The 18,966-nt window shown below is 43.6% G+C and overlaps 1 protein-coding gene across 1 annotated transcript in view; it reads left to right on the plus strand.

Moving 5' to 3' along the window:
* The window catches only part of Wwox (WW domain containing oxidoreductase), an 895,605-nt gene that overhangs the window by 776,560 nt on the left and 100,079 nt on the right, over window positions 1-18,966 (plus strand). The window lies entirely within an intron of this gene.

The following is an 18,966-nucleotide window of genomic DNA, read 5'->3' on the forward strand; positions in this document are numbered from 1 at the left end:
TTTTGTTCATATCAGAATCCTTGAGGCAATGATAGTTTTTTTCCTGAGTCTTCCAGCGATTCTCTAAGTCTCTGTATATCCATCAAACATATAATCCTGGTGTTCAGTACATGCTGAGTCTTTGATTTCTTGTTTTCAAACAGATGTCTTTAGACCAAGCATATGTATAGCTGTTTTTTGGCATAAGTTTGGTCCAAGATGATAACTGTAGGTGCCACTTCCAGCTGTGTCTGAGCTAGCACACACCTATAGATTGTGGTGGCCTCTAACCCAGTATCAGAAAAGTACAAGTTACCCCCCGACCATCACCATCTTTGGAATCCATCTATCTTAAATTTCTTAATGAAAAACCAAAAACAAATTTGAGAGGTTGATTGCTTTTCTCTGTTAAATTTCTTAATTAAACACAACACAAAGGTTGATTGGTTTTCACTGCACAATTAATAGGAGGGCCCAGTGGTCAGGAATGTTCTCGCCTCTTTGGTGCTTAGGTAATTGACTGTCCACATGGATATTTTCAATGGAAAAGTACATGGACATGGTTTTTTACCAAACTACTAAAATTGTGCTATCCTCTGTATATTCATTTCCTTTGTCTAGAAATTCTTAGCACACTACACAAAATAGTTTTCCATTGCTTTTTTATAGTATTGTAGTTATTAGTTACTATAGGATTCTATGAACCTACCAAGTTTTGCAGAGATGTGAGTTCATTTCTCCTACAACTATAGATTCTTTCATTTTAAGATTAGTGTGGGAAAAATTGTGATGTATTGTGGTAGATTGAAAACTGATGGTCAGCTTAAACTCCAGCTAAATTGAATCAGCGTGGTGCTGAGTATAGGTGGTCCACCTCAGGACTGTGGCCAGAATAAAAAGGAGAAGCAGAGAGAAAGAGCATAGCATTGTGGGTTTTCCTAAGTGGTGTTTGGAGCTGTTGGTTCTCCTGTAGAGTGTGTCATGCTGGCTTCCCTGACATAAACTTGGCTGTCATCATTGGAGGAGCTCAGGACCTTGTCGCTGAGGATGGCTGCAGTTCACTTTGGGGGAGCTCTGGTCCTTACATTAAGCATTGCTTCCTGGCTCCAGAGGGGAAGATTGTGTGCTGTTCAGTTTCTAGAAGCAGCTTGTCACACTGGCTTCCTGATATGAACTCAGCTGTTCCCATCATCAGAGGAGCTCAGGACATCGTTATTGCTGAGGATGGCTGTGGTACTTTTCAGGGGAGCCTTGGTCCTTATTTTGAGCATCATTTCTTGGCTCCAGTGCAGAACCCTCAGCCTACTGGCACAGACTTTGTAGCTTCCACTACTGCCCTTTGGGCCTTCCCAGCACAGATCCGTGAAACAGACTTACATGAGTCATTGTCATGAGCTCTAGACCTCCAGCTGGACTTGTGGGAGGCATTGTCATGTGTTCTAGGTTTTCAGCTGAAGTCGTGCAGATTATTGCCATGGGATTCAGACCCTCAGCTGGATTTTCTAGGTCTTCAGTGTTGTGGGCAGATTTCCTGTACTTTATATTTGACTCCTTGGGTGACCATTATAAATAATGCTACAAATTATGTGTCCTTATATAATTGTTTTCCGTGCAACCCCCTGGCTACAACATGTGTCTTCAAATATCTGTTTTTCTCTTCCTTGATTACTAATAAGACCGTTAATTTTTAACAGCCTGAGAAAGAACTATTCTTTCCCTCCTCACTTGCAGCTAGATGATTATCTCTGTTACGCAGCTCATCTGTCTATACCATCGTTGTTGGTCCCTCAAGAGATAGGTTCAAAATTTGAGAAATATTTGAGAAATTTCTGTAGATATTTGACAGAATTTAGTTTTCATATATTATTTTTAATATTTTAAAATGAGCTTGTGTTTTGTGCACCCTTTTTAATTTTCCTTTTTCTAGCAATTTTGAAATTCTCTTTCTTTTTGGGGGGGGGCAGATACTCTTCACAAAATGACTGGTTAATGACCCAACGTAAAAGAAGTCTTTCACTGTGGACAGTTTGAGAGGCACTAGAATACCAAACTTCAGTTACGCGTGCCCACGTGGTGTGATTAGTTGACAGAAGGCTCACTTTAAAGAAGTCACAGTTTAAGAGGGCAGCAGGGACCATAGCTGGTCCTGAAGGCTGAAGGAAAAACACAGAGGCAGGAGAACTCAGCTCCTGAGGGAACCTGGTTACTTTTGCACTTTGACAGAAACACACTTCCCTCTGCAGATCCCAGTATTGTCACACCTGAACGGTATCCTAACTGTGACATCATGGTCTTTTTTTTTTTTACATATTTCCTCTATTTGGAGAGTTGACCAATCAACTGCCAGTGTTGGATTATGATGAGATTTGGTATTTTGGAAACAAAAAAGACCAAGATTAAATCTCCATCCTGATCCTTGCTAGTGGACCAACCCTATGCTTCAGTGGCTCCATTTATAACATAAATATTAAGACTTTATGGTCTCCATAAGGATCAGACAAGGTAATGTTGGTAAAGCACCTAGGACGTAATAAGTTGACTGGCAAGACTTTTTTTTTCTTTTCATGTTAGAGTGCCAGGCATTGAACCCAAGACCTCATCCATGCCAGACAAACATGCTCTGTTGTGGAGCCACAGCCCATAGCAATCATTGAGCCTCCTCTTCTCTCCTCAAACTTAACCATGCTGAGTGAGGCTAAGTTCCCCCAGCTCAAAAAAATAGCAATTTTTTTGCAAAATCAGATGTTTCCATTCTGAACTCACAAAACAGAGTTAAATGGTTGATAAGTTTTTTGATTTTGGGTTTTAGACACAAAACCTTTTTAAAAAGATCAATATTTTACCCAAATCTAATCTTACCACAAATCTGAGTGAGAACATTGTTAAACTTAAAAGTAGGACACTTCTGCACTTCCAACTGCTCCCAGTTTGACTCTTCCCCAACCCTCAAGGACCTCCAAGACTCCAGAGACACTCAATATGAAAAATCACTACGTAACTGCGCTAAATGCAGTAGACATTACTTTGTTTGCAATTCACTATTACAGCCTCAAATATAGGTCCTGAGTCACTTGGGAGATTACAACCGACTGAATTAGACTTTCTGGGGATGCATCTCAGAAAACTGCATTGTCTAAAAAATCCCAAGTGTTCTCCCCAATCCTAAAGTTTGAGATCTGCTTGGCAGTAGAGTTATTAATTCCAAATTTATTTTTGTCCAGAATAAAAATAATGCATGTACTTTCAAACCATTAACCAAAATGGGAAGGGAAAAAAATCCTGTATACCTCTATTATCCTGACCTAGAAAATTTTGGGACTTTGAAGTAATTTTTTAGTCTTTTCCAAAAGGCACATGAGTTTTTTTTTTTTTAAATCATACAGTTTTAGCCGTCATCATTATTGTTTATGTGTTAATTAATTTCCTCTCTGTATTAACCTCCTCAGGTGATAGGTAGTGTTATGCCTATCTGATAAGTAAGGAAGTAAAGCCAGCAGAAATTTACAAACAAGGTTTACACACACAGTGGCAGTTTGCTTCCTTCCTTTAGACCTGTATCAAAAGCCATATGAAATTATCATTCATATGCAGGTGTTTTTTCTTGTTGCTTTGGATAGTATATGTCCGACTTTAGTCAACTTCAGCTGTAGTATTGGACAACACACAGACTTTCCAGTTTTCATCATTATAAATAAAATATTTGCTCACGTCAATTTGCATGCAGTAGCTTTCCTTTCGACAGGTAGAACTATTTTCTTGAAAGCATGTCTTAAAAAATTGAATTCTCCATCAAAAGACTTGAGCCAGTGATACATTGCTGAGATTTATAAGAGTACTGCCAAAAGTATGTATAATTTTCTCAAAGTGATATTATGAAGCGCATCCCAAACTCATATTAGGGAACAAACTGTCACATTTTATTTAAATCTGTGGGTTATGCATGACCACACACGGTATCGCGTTTGTTCCCCTTACAGAAATCTAAGCAAAAGAATCACTTTTTCCTAGTAGTGGGATGACTTGATTTCTCACAACCCAGCGGGCCCTCTTGGAAACCCCAAAGCATAGCCTTTTCATCTTAATTCACAAAGTGTTCTTTCTCACCCTTCTCCTCCATCAGCATCCATGATGCTGTAGCTCATCTGTAGAAGACCTAAGATAATATCTTTTTCAGAGAATTCAGAGTAGCGCAGCTGGCTCCGTGGTTGTTCAAGCACCCTGCAGGCAGCTACCAGTGTGGCAGCGCTGCCTTGGCCACCTCACCCATGTGCCCAGGCCTGCCCATGCCTTTCCATCACCTTGTCACAGTCATCCTAGCCACACCTATGGCAAATTAGCCAATCTACAAGGAGCACAGACTTTAGAGTCGGACAGGTCAGATGGAGCCTTTAGTTTCACAGTTGTGTGACTACGTTCTTATTGTTTGTAGTCTTTTTTGCTTCAGTTTCCTGACCTGCAAAAGAAGCATGATAAAGCTAACAACGCTAATCACACAGGGTTGCTATAAAGATGACACTATTATAAAAATGTTTTAAGATGATGCACGCTAACTGAAGCATTCAGCATGAATTACAGGAATAAGCTTTAATTGGAAAGTGAGAGAAAATAAGGGGGAGCACAGCTCTGACAAAGATTCAGCTGGCCCCCCAACATAGGAAAGAAACAAAAGATAAGAAAAGGGTCTGGAGAGTTGGATAGGATTGGCCTACTCAGGAAAGGACAGAATGGAGACCAGTTTTAGGGGGTGCTGTGGTGGTCTGCGGTCTGGTTGATCTTTATCTCAGCCCTGGCTTCCTGGTTTCCTAGCTCCTGAGGAATCCTTGTGGCTTGAGAGGCATAGGTGGAGCTTGACTCCCATAGGTGGTGGTTCTTGTTTGGTGCGGACCCAGACCTGTGAGCCTCCACTCTGGAAGTGGACTCTAGGTTTAGGGCTAGGAGACTTCCAGGCATAGCTGCGTATCCCTAGAGCACCCCTATCTTCGTCTCATCAGCCTTGAAGAGGGATGATACAGGCTAGGTAAAGTTAGGCCAATAAACTTTGTTTTGTCAACTTTGCCGTAGTGATTAACATACCTCTATCCAAAGATGTAAAGTAATAAAGGATATAAGACAAAGATCAAGCTTTGTTAGATATCTATATCCCCCCAAAGTCACAGTAAAAACTATTTTTAAGCTCCTGATTGCCTCAGAATAACAACAACAAAACAATTCCTATTTTTAGTGAGCAAGAGGTTAAGTGCCCAGAAATGTCCCTATTCCCTATCCTTATGGTGATATCTGGCAGTGTCAGTGATATTATTTAATATATGTGATAACAAAAATGGCTCAAATGTATGGGGGGTTTTGTGTTGATCATTTTATATATAACAGCCTGTTTCTTCTCATTATATTGTAAGTGGGAGATACTATCATTATTCTTATTTTGCATGTGAAGCTTAAAGAGGGTGATATCAGATTGAGCCGTACAAGATTGAGCCATACGAATGATCACTATTATCGGTAAACGTGATTGCCTCTCATCAGTATCATATGAGCCAGCTATCAAAGCAAATAGGTGGCAGCACAAGGCTTTTCACACACTGCTGTGTGACACTGAAATCCACGCTTGCTGGTATCCAGCTGAACTCAAAAGCACTTTGGCACCATGCCTGGCACAAATTAAGAGACTTAAAAACCCACTCATTTCTCGTGTTGTGTTTTTTGCCCACCGTGAAAATGCACGCAAGTCGCAAGATCAAGCAGGCCCCCTGCATTGTGACAAACATCAGAATTCCAAATTTCCACGTGGGACAGGGTATCCAGAGCAAACACAATGAGGAAAATTGCCATGGCTGCTCCCGACAATGTGCGAATTGGGGAGGGGAAAAAAAAAACCAAGCGAGCATGCACAGAGACCTGATTTGAATGGTATTTCTGTGTGGTAGCTAAGTATGAGCTGAAAATGGCCTTTTAAAATACAGAACATAAGGATGCAATTCACAGAGAGGGTCTAAACTGTAAACATGCAGCTGTGGGATTTGTGCGGCTCGGTGCTTACATACCGGCAGCATACAAATTGTCAAGTACTTAAAGTTCCATTGTTGCCCGAAGGGCCTCACCCAATGTCCTTACATGGTCCCGATTTTTTTTTTTAAGCCGCACCATCCATTTCTCTTTTCACGTGTAATGCAATAACAACAAAAATTGCATATTAGAGATAATAAATGATGCATAATGATTTCCCCTAATTCTTTGGTTTCATTATCATTTGTTAATAGGATTTTTAAAAAATAATCAAAGGTTGAAACTTGTAGTCTCTTAAATGCTGGCAAAATTCACTGTGTGAGGAGTGCTGCCTGGAGTTCTAGACCCTTGTGCTTACAGAGCTCTCAAGAGATGTCGTAGGCATCTGTAAGGTTATTTTCCGCACCTGCCCCACTCCCTTCTCTCCTTGACTCTCTGCTCCTAACAATCTTCTGTGGCCATTCTTATTATACTGGTGCCTGGGTAAGCGTCTGCCATTCACTCCACCAATAAAAATCTCCTCCCCAGAGCTTTGGAACCAGGAGTTTCAGTCTCCTTTCACTGGTGGAAGGTCTAGGTTTAAAACTTGGGAGCTGCCAGCCTTTAGGTTTCCCACAATGTGAAGAAGCAAAGAGGAAACATCTGACCTTCTGATACTACGTAAGTTCCCTGGCTCAGGTATGCGTCTAGGGTTTGCACTTTCTCTGACCTTCTCACAGCTTGCTTACTCAAGTCTTCCCTGAATTCAAAGATTGGCAAATTCCCCTGAGTTTGAGCTGGGTATTTATGCCTTGCAAACCACCCATTGTAGGTCTGCTCCTGAACATGCATGGCTTTGCAATCACTCCTCTGATTCTCACGGCTCAGGCCAGGAGAATGTATGTGTGTGTTGTGTGGGTTGTACAGCTGGATGGCTAGTTTGAGAAGAGACTCCATGAAAAGTACAAAAACTTCTTCCTCTAGGCTCTTTTGTACTGTTCAGAGTTCCATTTGTACTCTTGACTGCAGAGCATATGTATATCTGTATTAGTCAATGCTTTCAAGAGATTACAGGACTAGAGCAGGGCTCCTCAAAAAACTGCACATACCTTGAATCAGGTTTAATGCAGAGCATAGAAATGTATAAGATTGCCCTACGGGGACCACCCACAAAGTTCAATGTAGAAGATTGCAAAAAATCTGTCCACTCACTAGAGATTTGAAGGATCCAGCCAAAGGCCTGGAACCCACCAACATCCTGAAGCATCAGGAAGGCCGAAGAATCCGAGGGGTCTGCGCCCAGAGGTCAAAGGATCAGTGCCAGAGAGTGCTAAAGAGTTTGAATCACCGAGCTGACAGGGCAGTGCTGGAGGCTGAAGAATGTGTGCTGAAATCCAGATGACACCCAATGAAAAGGCAAGGACCGGGGTGAGACCAGAACAGCAGCCTTCCTTACTGATGTGGAGGGCTGGAGCGCCTCCGAGGAAAACCAGCTGCAACAAAACTCTTCCAAGTAAATCAGCTGAAATCCTTCCTTTTCCTTCTCCTTTTTATACCATTCAGACAACAATTCTAAAGTGGGTCTTCCGTGCCCAGAACCATCCTGACTCAATTCAGCTGGGCATTCCCCACTCAAGTTGACAATTAATCAATTACCCACCACAATATCCTTTAACTGTCTAACCCAGAGGAGACTCTGAGTCCCTGGGGAGGTAGAATTTGCCTTCTCAAGGAGTAAATTCCTAGCTATTAGCATCATTGCTGGCCTTGAGTAACAATATCATGAGTGACTGCTAGACTGAACTAAGTTTGTTGGATGTATTTAAGGGACTTGATGGAAAAGGGGGATGTGACAGAATGTAACTCAGGTGGACCTCGATGGGATCGCTGGTCTACCTCTTAGAACTAAGTTCATCCTGCATAGAAGTCTCTTTCTCAGAATTTTCTCTCTTTCTCATCTATCTACCTATGCATCTATCTACCTACCTATCTATCTGTCTGCCTGTCTGTCTGTTTCTCTTTCTTTTTCTTACTCACCTTCCTTCCTTTTTATTTTTCTCTCTTCTCTTTCAACTAAGCCATCAAAACCTCAGTCACAGAGTTTTTGAAACCTCCATAAGTTGCTTGCTTTCTCCTCGCCTTTCATTTCTGCAAGTGGTCATGAGATCTAGCCCTAAGGATTAAGTCCTAAGTGGTCTGTGCCTATGCCAGGCAAACAGTAGGTGCTCATTGTAAGGAATGTTGCAAGGCAGAGTCCCTCCAGGACCACCAAGCTGTGGCATGGAATTTATTGAGCCTGGGTGCAGGTAGACAGAGACTGAAAAGACTGAACAGGCAGACAAGAGAAAAGAGAAATGGGCTTTTCTTAGGGCTTGAAATAAGGCAAGGGACATTAGCCTGGACGATCTTAGTAAACATCAGTGGTCAAAATGTCTCATGGATGTCTGCTGTCTCAGCGGGCAAAGTTCTTGAGACATGTGATGTAAACATGTGGGTGTTTTTAAAAGTCTAGGTGTTTGGAAGATTTCACGGTCCATCTTATCTTTTTTAGGACACCTTGTGTTTGCCAAGGCATCGGTGCTGAGCTGAGAAGAATGGCTCTGCTGGCAGACAGGTTGGGCAGACTGGGAGTGTCATGTCCAAATTGAGCCTTACACGCAACAAATAGCTTTTTAATTATTTCCCTCTTAGTCCTCTTCCAGCTAAAGGTCAGAGGACATTGCCTTTCTGATAATTTTTTTCCTACAATATTTCATGGAGGAATCAGTAGAAACCCTCAAATATAATATGCTTGACTTGTACAGATCAAGGTAGGCTGATATAAAAATCAACTTTAAAATCAGTGCCTTTACTTAATGAAAGATTCTTTCTTGATTGTACAATGTCCAGAGAGGATGTACCCTGTTTGAAGATTTAGGGACATGGTCTCCTTCCGTCTTTATTACCGCCGTCTTTATTTTTGGTATTCATGGTCCTAGCAACAGGAAAAGGAAAAAATGAGAAAATGACCAGAGATTTTGAACCACCTCAGTTCAGATATGACTCACATCACTTCTGATTACAATGATGAGAAGGTCTGTGTGGCTGCACTTAGATCCAGCGAGGCTAAGAAATGTTGCACCTGGGCTGAGGATATAGTTCAGTGGCACAGCACCTACCTGGCAAGCATGAAGCCATGGGTTTGAAAGAAGGAAGGAAGGAAAGAAAGAAAGAAAGAAAGAAAGAAAGAAAGAAAGAAAGAAAGAAAGAAAGGTTGCCCCCTGCTTGGGAAGTAACATCCAGCAGTACCTCTGGCCCGTGGGCGAGGCTCTTGAACCCTTGTCTACCACCAATCTCTGACATGGGAGCAAAAGTAATTTTTTCTTAGAAAAAAAATTTAACAAGAAAAATTTAAGTAGGAATATTGATGGTCATAAAGGTGTCAATTTGAAGATATATCCAGTTTTCTTCCCTGAAATGCATGATCATTGTGTGATTATGGGCCGGTAAGTAAAGGTATGTGCTGTAGAAAGTGCACGTGTGATCGGCAGTGGTCATCCTCTTTTGCACATTACCACATCATGTGAGACTCCTTCCAGAAACATAACCATAACACGACCTACTTCCATCTGTCAGACTTGGTAATTGCTTGGTACCTATGCAGTTGTGGCCTCTGTTTGTTTTGTCTTGGATTGTCCAAACCATTATGGAATATGGAAGTATCGACCATCCACCCACCCATCCATCCCTCTATCCGGGTGACTCATCTCTGTGATGCTTGGATTCAGTCTTTCTCCCTCCCTCCAGGTTGCTTGCCCCTTTTCTAACTGCATTCCTGGACCATATGGTCCCCATTGTTTGTACTTCCTCTGTCACCTGTTGCTTTAATTTTTGCCAGTAACCCTCCAAATTTTTCCTTAAATGCTTGGCCTTGACCTCTCTCCCTTCATCTTTCACCATCCTTCACTCATCTTACTTCCTTACTTTGTGACATTTCATAAATTTAATGACTGTAATTATGATTACAGCATATTTCTTTATGTCTAACACAGCCTTTGCAACAGGGAACTCTATCATTATTTTGCAGACACAACAAATTCTGCAAGCATGTGTCTTTGGAATGAGGGAGTAGGGGTTGGACACAAATGTAATTACAACATATGCTTCTCTGGGCATAGCTTTGCCCCGTTGCATGAATACAGAAAATTTGGCAGGCTGAAAATAAGCAGAGAGAGATCCTCAAGCTGTTCCTTCCACCCCCTGGGATGTTGATTGAGTTTAGATTCCTGATTTTATTTATCCCATAGGTATTTGGTGAGTATTTATTCCTTACTGTATGTGGTATTGCGGTAGGCACTGGGGATACCTCAGAGTTCAAATCATAAAGGCCGTTGCTCTCATTGATTCTATCGCTTGCAAGTAATAGAGACTTTTCCAGCTAAATAAAGAAATAAAGCTAGAGCTTGTATAAAGGATACAAGAGCATACCTCAAGATTCAGAGTGAAGCAGCCAGATCTCAGGAGGGATGACATCAGGAATGAACACAGCACAGGAAACCCACACAAGGCCTCCTCTCTCTGTCTCCCACCCATGCTTTTCTTTGTAGACCTGGCTTACTGCTTCTCTCTCCTCTGATCAGCTTTACTGCTCTGTGCTAAGAGTATAGCAGCTAGAATTTGCATATTTATAATATTCCCTCAAACCAATGCATCCATCATCATCATCAAATCCCAATCCCACACCCTCAGAAAAGCGAATAGGATAGTCTTAATATGGATAAACAGCAGCAGCAGTCTCCCTTTGGGCCAGCCCTCTGGTTCTAGAGTTGGAGTTTTGTTGGGAAACTATGGCTCTCATTTTAAGACAGTGTGGAATGTGTAAATTAGACAGATACCCCAAAAGATGGTATCACCAAGCCCCTTTAAAGTAATTTTTTTGTTTTGTTTTATTTTGTTTTTGAGACAGAGTCTCACTAGTTCAGCCTGACCTTCAATTCACTATGTAGCCCAGGCTGGCCTCAAACAGATACCCCTGCCTGTGCCACCTGAGTTCTGGGGATGCAGGGGTGTGCCACCATGTCCAGCAAGATCATTTATTTGGCAAATGAACCCTTTCATTAAAGTTATACAGTGATGAAAACAAAATTGAAAGCAACTGTTGTTGCAATTGTGGATGTAGTTCTCAGGGATCTTTATTCCCACCCAATGTGCAAGAATCTTAAGAGCTAAGACCCAGAGGCATGTGAAGCAGGACTAATGTATTTGTTCCAAGTTCATTATCAGCATCAAGTCACCTGCTTCCAGCTGTTGTTTTCCCCATGATGGGGTGTAGCGAGATGGACCTTGTACTTCAGAATCAGACTCTCCCCACTCTGCCATCTGCTCGTAGGACCCTGGACGAAAATGATAACCTGTCTGTGGCTTTCGCTTGCTTCATGATGCAGGCTGTTCTCACTGCATTCCATGAATGGGGCCTGTCTACCAAGTGAATTCAGATTCTCAGAAATGCAAGGCCAGGGGTCATCAGGAGACCACGCTTCAGCAAATTAGGCCACACCAAGCACTGAGCGGTGGGGCCTCACTGTCACATTAGATTTTTAAGTCATCTGGCTGCCTCCGGCCTACGACAGCCACTTGCTCTACTTGAGTGACAAAGCAGATTGCTTCCTCCCACTTTTGTGGGTTTGGACCCCTTTCTCTATCCTGGTTTCACTCTGATTGGCAACTTCACTCAGAATGAAACTTTTGCAAAACCTCAAGGTTGGGCTGAAGTGCAAAGGTATGGACGGTATCAGATTCAAAGTCCAGAAGCAGAAGACCACTCGTGAGAAATTCCGTGAGCACAAGAGTGTGGTTTATGTCACCGTCTGTTGGAATGAAGCCATTCTGGGCCAGGTGGAAACAGCACTGTCAACCATATCCTCTGGCCTTGAAACCTCCTAACTTGGTATCACCGAGTGGGTTCAGCACGGGGGAGATTGTGACACATCTGATTCCCTGACAGTCATGAGAAACAATAATAGGCATGATTGAAAGTGATATTAAAATATGTCACCTCCAGAAAAAGGAGGAAGTGGAGAGGAAAGGAACAGTCAGATGGTCTTCTGCTTCAAGGCGTATTTCTGCTTCCTGCTGGGATGTAACCTGGACTGAGTGCCACAGCTTCAGTGTCTTTATTTGTAAAATGCAGATAATAATGGTGGATTTGCATCTGAAACTGAACACAAAAGGGCCATGAGGTCACGCTCAAAGGACTCAGGTGCTCATGGATGGCTTCTCTGACCATTTTCTATAAGTTATCAAAAGTAGCTCAAGAGAAACTTATGCCTGGCCTCCTGGTCACCTTCATAAGATGCATCAGCATGGAGAATGTGACTGCATCATGGGCACATGGAAAGGTCTTTCTCATTTGATTTTACCATATAATTATAGGCACAATCTCTGTAAGATGCACGGTGTGGTCCTGTGGAGTTGTGCTGGTCTATACAATGTCTGTACAGTCCATGTGAAAAGTACAGATTGTTCATTTGAAGCATGTTCTGGAGAAGGGAGGTGTGGGGAGAATAGGATGAGGCCAGATGTTGTTTATTGTCATCATATGCTTTTGCTTTACATTTAATCCTTGGCATAGAAGCTTCAGAGGCTGTCCTTCACTGTTGTTTGCATAATCCGTGGCAGGTGTGTGTAAGAAGTTCAGAAGGCACCCATTTTGGAGGACCAGGAACAGTAGATGATCTCTATGACAGTTTTAACTCTTCATCAGAGACTTGTGTGAATGACTTGGCTTCCTTGCCTAAGACAGAACTCTGGAATTTGGCTCTCACTGGTTTGGCTTGGCCATTTTCATGTCGGTGATGAGTTTAGACAAGGTAAGACAAGATTTCCTGGACATATTAGGCAGTCTACAATTGGGTCATTGTGTGAGTCATGATAGGTAGTCTTCAACATTGTGGTTCTCCCCTATGAGGCCCAAGGGTAAGCCTCTCTCTTTTTTCTTTGGCAGTGGATATTGCTATCTGTGTTAGAGTCAATGAAATTTGAGTGACAGTGATATGTGTCACTTCCTGGAGGATATTTCAAGAACCAGTGTGTGATTTACCATGACCCCTTTCTGTGTCCTAGCATTCAGGAAAGCAGGATCCAGAAATGGCCCTTGTCTTCTTGAGTCCTTCAGTGACCACTTTAACAGCTTTCCTGCTGACCCTTGTGAAATGTGAGGAACACAATCGTGATGTACTGAGTTACCGAAATTTCAGAGGTGCTTGTTACCGCAGCAGAACTTAACCAATCTTCCCCCATCCAACCATTTTCTTTCCACAAACTTTCACACCAGTCTCATTTGACCCGTTTACTTATGCATGCTTCTGCTCCGGCATCTTTCCAAATGTGTTACGGGCTCTGACACACAGTAAGACAATCAAGTTCAAAGTCACATAAAGACAACTGCATGGCACAGGAGGACTCTCCTGCTGCAGTAAACCCGTCACTAACACTTGGCCCTGGTTTTCTTAGAGCTTCTACTCAAGCACAAAGGGAGCCATGCAGAGTTCTGTAATTCTCCACTGAGGTCTTGTCTGAGTCCTTGGCAACTTTTATGCATTCGTATAGGAGGCTCTTTTGCCAGATGGTTGCAATGCTCAGCCTCCTATTTTGTTGTAATGCAAACTGACATTTCTTCATCTTCCTGCGGTGGGTTTCTTTTATGAGGTTGTGCTTCAGATTTTCATAGAAAGAATTTCTGCCCCTCCTCGGGAGCCCACCCCTGTAGTTTCTGTGGGGGCTGCCTTGGTTAACCACGCACATCAGTTTTAAGGCGCCATGGGCAGAGCCAGACCATCGTGAACTTCTTGATTTACACTGTGGCGGAGAGTGTTAGAGATGCCAGAGAGAAACAGGAAGGAGTTGCTGATTCAGGAGCCCAGAGAGGAAACTGGCCACAGCCCTGGGGTACCCTTGGCCTTCTGAAGGCCACCTTGAAGAGAGGCGTGCCTGTCTGCAGTGGCTTTCTGGTTCTGAAGGAGGGCTTAGGAAGGTCCCTGACTGCTCTGGATGCTGGACAGATAGAGGTGTAAATCTACATATGCTAATGTATAGAGACTGATAAGCAGTGCCAGAATGAATAAGTGACAAAATACTACCAAAAATAAATAAAATAAATCATAGTGATGCTAGCTTGCATTAAGCAGTGTATAAATTACTGTGTTCTCTTTCAGTAACCCTACAAGCTAGGGTTTGCTGTACTTTATACAAAGAGGATAAATGATATAAGGCTGAACATGTATTCATTTACTCATTCAGCCCTTTGTTCATGTGCTTGGGCATGCACATTTAGGAGAAAAAAAAACCCACAAAAGTACCAGCTCTCCCTAGGCTACACTGGGAGCTATGTTGTTTGCCTTCTCTTCCTAAACCACACGTTCCATATGCAAGGATGTTGGTGTCTACATGTGATCTCAGCATAAGCATGGCAAAGGCAGGGGGTTAGCCATGAGTTCAAGGCCAGTGTGGGCTACATAGTGAGTTCAAAGCTAACCTAAACTACTACTTTCCTGATATGAACTCGGCGGTTCTCATCTTCAGAGGAGCTCGGTGCCTTGTTGTCACTGAGGATAGCTGTCGTACTTTTCAGAGGAGCTCTGATCCTTACTTTGAGCACTGTTTCCTGGCTCCAGTGCAGATCCCTCAGCCTGCTGGCACAGATCTTCATCCTGCTGACACAGACTTTTTAGCTTCCATCACTGACCTTTGGGCCTTCCTAGTGCAGATCCATGAAACACACTTGTGTGAGACGCAGTCGTGGGCTCGAGGCCTCCAAGTGGGCTCATGGGGCGCATTGTGCTGGGCTCTAGGTCTTCAGCTGGACTCCTGCAGGACATTGTCACAGGCCCTCAGTTGGATTCTTTGGGTTTCTAGTGTGTGGATACATTTTATTCACTCTTAAGTATTTGACTCGTTGGGTGACTACCATAAAATAATTCTTTAAATTATTCCCCTGTATTAAGTTGTTTCCCTTGCAAACTCTGAATGCAACGGTCTGGGAGGTTCCCACTGGAGGTCTGCTTTGCTGAGCTTCGAGAAAGAGCTTCTCTGCTTCCCTGCTCACTGGCAGATATGAGTGCAGCCTCAGGTCTTGTTCTCCTTGGCTGCCTCATCACATGGAAAACTAACTTACTATAAAGAAAATCCTGTTGGAAATGCAGTTTTCTCAATACATTAAGTCTACTCAAACATTCGTAGGTAAGAGTGATGCTAGCAGAATGGACTTCTCCATTTCCAATTGCAAAATTAAACCATCTTTACAACGGCTGCTACCTAAAGAGGCATTATTTGCTACATTTTATTAATACTTCCTCAACAAACAACCAAGGGTCAGAAAGACAAACAAGACAAAACAAAAAACGGCACAAAGATCATCTTTAAATGAGGACACTGCCACTCTGTGTGTGTGTGTGTGTGTGTGTGTGTGTGTGTGAATGTGAAAATTCCCAGCATGTATGAGAAGCTCAATAATGTTAGCCCTATAGTTTGAGAAATTAAGGCTTCTTTCTACTCCTGGAATTTCATTTACAAACTAGCAAAGGTAGATAGCAGATAGGAATTCTTAGTTTTTTTTATACAAATTATTATTGTGACTGCTTTAATTCAGTTGTTATCCAGAGACCAAATGCAAGGAAATACAAACATAGCCACAGAAATGGATGTCTCTGCTACAATGTTTTCTGAAATGCTCTGATGCAGGGCCGTTTACCTGAGTTGATCTTCTGAAATAAAATTCCTTTATTAAAACCTGTGACATAAGCCGAAAGTGCTGTCATTCTAGAGGATAAATGCCTCTCTGCTCAGAGGGAACAGACCCCACTGCGTCACTCACCTGCGTCCTCTGCTACTGGTGAGTGATGGGGAAGAGCAAGACACAGCCAGGCCACTGCAGGCACGGCACGACGATGACAGAAAGGGCAACCTAAAAAATCACAGTGTTGTCTTTTGGGGGTTTCTTTTTTTGAAAGCAAAAGGGGTTTTCCAGCCTAAGCCTGGGGAGACCACTCTAGTTTCCATTTTCGGATGACGATGCCATCCGCAGAGGGGCTCCTTCCACTGGGGGACATCACTTCTCAAGCGTGCGGTCCATGCTGAGAACCACACAGTATGTGTTAACGACCACAGTCTGTACTTCTTGTGGCTGGGAAGACCACTTCAGCTGCGTCCCCCAAGAGTCAAAGAGAATTAATCATCCCCCAAACAGCGACCTCGCGAGAAGCCTTCGATGCATTCTGACTGCTTCCCCAGAAGCTGAGTGGAGTACACTATTCACTTTCTTTCCTGGTTGGATTAGTTTCTAAACTTGTGTATTTTGCACCCTAATGTCCAGTACGATGAGGAAGGGTATGGTGAAGTCCACGTCCACTGCACATGTAGCTGTTATCAAGACTAGGGCCCAGGCCCTAAAGCGGGGCACTGGATCCCCTTTTTAAGTACAGTTCTTGCGGTTTCTTTGGTGCTGAGCATTCCCATCCCGAGAGAGTGATACAGTTTTTCAGGAAATTATCCAGGAAATGGGCACCTGGAGTAGCACTGCCATCTCTCCAGCTGCCCACCAGCTCTCTTAATCTTTTCTGTTTGTTTTTTAAGACTCTCTACTCACACTGCACACAGAGATGTTCTCCACCTTACAAGACTGTTGTCACAACTGAAAACCGTACTTGTCACATTCCTGGCAAATGGTCGAGAATACCATGTCAACGTCACTAGGAGGATAGGTACCCGTCTTCATAAATAAAAACAGGAATTGCTTCTTGGAACTGGGGTGCTCGGTGACTACTTTCCAGCCCCTCAAGTTTTCAGACACAGTAAACAGATTACCGTCCTGGTGGCGGGGACCTTGCGAAACCTCACCACTGGGCTAGCTTGTTTTCCCTCCGAAGGATGTTTTGAGAAGGGTTTGTTCACCCCTGGGCTTCTTAGTTCTTCGTGTTGGCACGCTGGATCCGGGGGCGGCTCGGCGGGGGCTTGGGTGCCTGAGAAAGGCACTGAAAAACCCAACTGAGAAAACCCAAGACAAACCGAAAGACCGAAGACTGGAAAAAAAAAAGAGCAGGGCCCGGTGAGCTTCAGGACCAAAGCGGTTAAGGAACCGGCCACGACAGGAAGTGGGCAGGAGGCTGTTTTGAGTCTGCTCATGGGAACTGAGTTGGAAAGTGCTGTGGTGAATGTGTGTGGAAAAAAGGGCTTTAATAGAGTTATAAATATATCTGTTTCTTTGAAGTTTTATGACCAACAATTGATGTTACTGGAAGGCATCTAAGGAGCCATTTCTTGACTTGGGTCTGAGTGGGCCGAGGTCATTCTAAGATCCCAGCCCCGTGGGACATCACTCTTCTGTCCCCTCCTGTGCGCGTGCGCACGCCTGTGTGTATGATCTGTCGTGCCACACAGGTGTCTTCAGGCGTCCACAGCTCACATCACAGAGGCTCGTTCAGTGGTTCTTTCATTCCCCAGTCCCTTCACTGAAGGTCCATTCATCTGCCCTCTGTGTGCAGCCTGCTGGTGCAGTGCTCAGTAAACAGATGCCCTCGGGAGTGCTCACCCTCCTTGGGAAAGACCTACCAAGAAAGTAGGCGTACAGTCAGGATAACCCGTGCCTGCCTTTGAGGAAGAGGGGATGAGAGGCTGTGAGACTCTGGAGACTTTGCCCTTACGGGGGAGCTGCCTGAAAAAGAGCTATGAGAAGAGGCAGAGTGGGGAGGTGGGGGCAGCATGTACCATGGTCCTGAGGCCAGTGCCCAGTAGGGAGAGTCTGAGAAGTCCTTGCCTTCAGGACGGTGGACTGTAATTTGATTGAGACAGGGAGGTCTTCCGAGGCTTCATTGGACTCTGCTGAATGATCAGCCTCCAGTTCCATAATAAATCCTTCCCCCAACTTTAGCTTTCCCTTTTCTCTGAAACAAAACAATTCCAAAAACAAAACTGCAAACACAAAGTGCTCCCAGTGAGGGGCGTGATCTCAGTTAAGGGGCTGTCTTCCCTTCTTTTGCCCACCTCATATTTTCTGCTGCCATGATCCCAGGTGCTTCTCTGTAACCGCGTTCCTGCTCGGAAGGCCTCCTGTTGCTTTTGTGGTCAGAGAACGTGAAGGCCAGGGGACACAGATCCGCTTGCTCACCAAGTGTGTCCCTTGCCAGTGTGGGGTTCACTAATTCAGAGCTTGTGATCTTTTGGATTTGGAAACTCTGTGCTCACTTTGGAGGAAAGAGAGGCCAAGCCAGATGGCCCCTATAAAATCATACCCTTATGCAGAAGCACCTGCTTCTTACCTATCTGTTTAAGAAGCTTCCCTGGGCTCAGGATTTAGCTCAGCAGCATAAGCACCTGTCTGGCAAGCAGTAGGTTGTCAGTTCAATCCCTGGTACAAAAAAAAAAAACACCTTCTCTAATAGATCAAAGTTTGCTTTGTGAAAAAGGTTTTTACACACACATTAAAAAAAAAGAAATGCATAATTTAAATCAGGTCATCTGATTGCTTCCAGGTCATCTGAATTTGGGAGGCTATCCTATGTACAAGAAAGTGATCCCTTCCATCCTTTTCTTGGGGGCAGGGAGCTATTTATGACTAGCAGGATTCATTGCATGTGTGCTTAGCCTGCCTGTTAATAAGGCTTTAACAATATTAAAATCTAAATCGATAAAGAGAGGGACGCCTTGGGGAGCCAGGAATCAATGGTACTGGTTCACTTGAGATTTCAGTTAGCAAAATGGTAGCTTTTGGCCTGTGGTCCTTAGAGCCAGAGACGGTATCACTTCCTTGTCCCCAAATGACTGATTCCCTGTATGATTAGGGTGCGAACCTCAGTTCATCAAAGTCTCACAGCCCCGCAGTGCTGTTCACCTCCCGGGGAGCCCCGCTCTGTCCTTTGGAGCTGGTTCTGAGTCACAGTGCCACTAAGAGGAGAAGCCAGCCACCCCGTTCCTGTGTTGTGTAACTGATCTGTGGCCCAATCTGATTCAGCCCAGTGATGTTTCTTTTCCAGT

Source organism: Cavia porcellus, unplaced genomic scaffold (assembly GCF_034190915.1).
Source record: "Cavia porcellus strain 051 isolate PalLab524CR breed Dunkin Hartley unplaced genomic scaffold, mCavPor4.1 scaffold_4, whole genome shotgun sequence".
Lineage (NCBI taxonomy): Eukaryota > Metazoa > Chordata > Mammalia > Rodentia > Caviidae > Cavia > Cavia porcellus.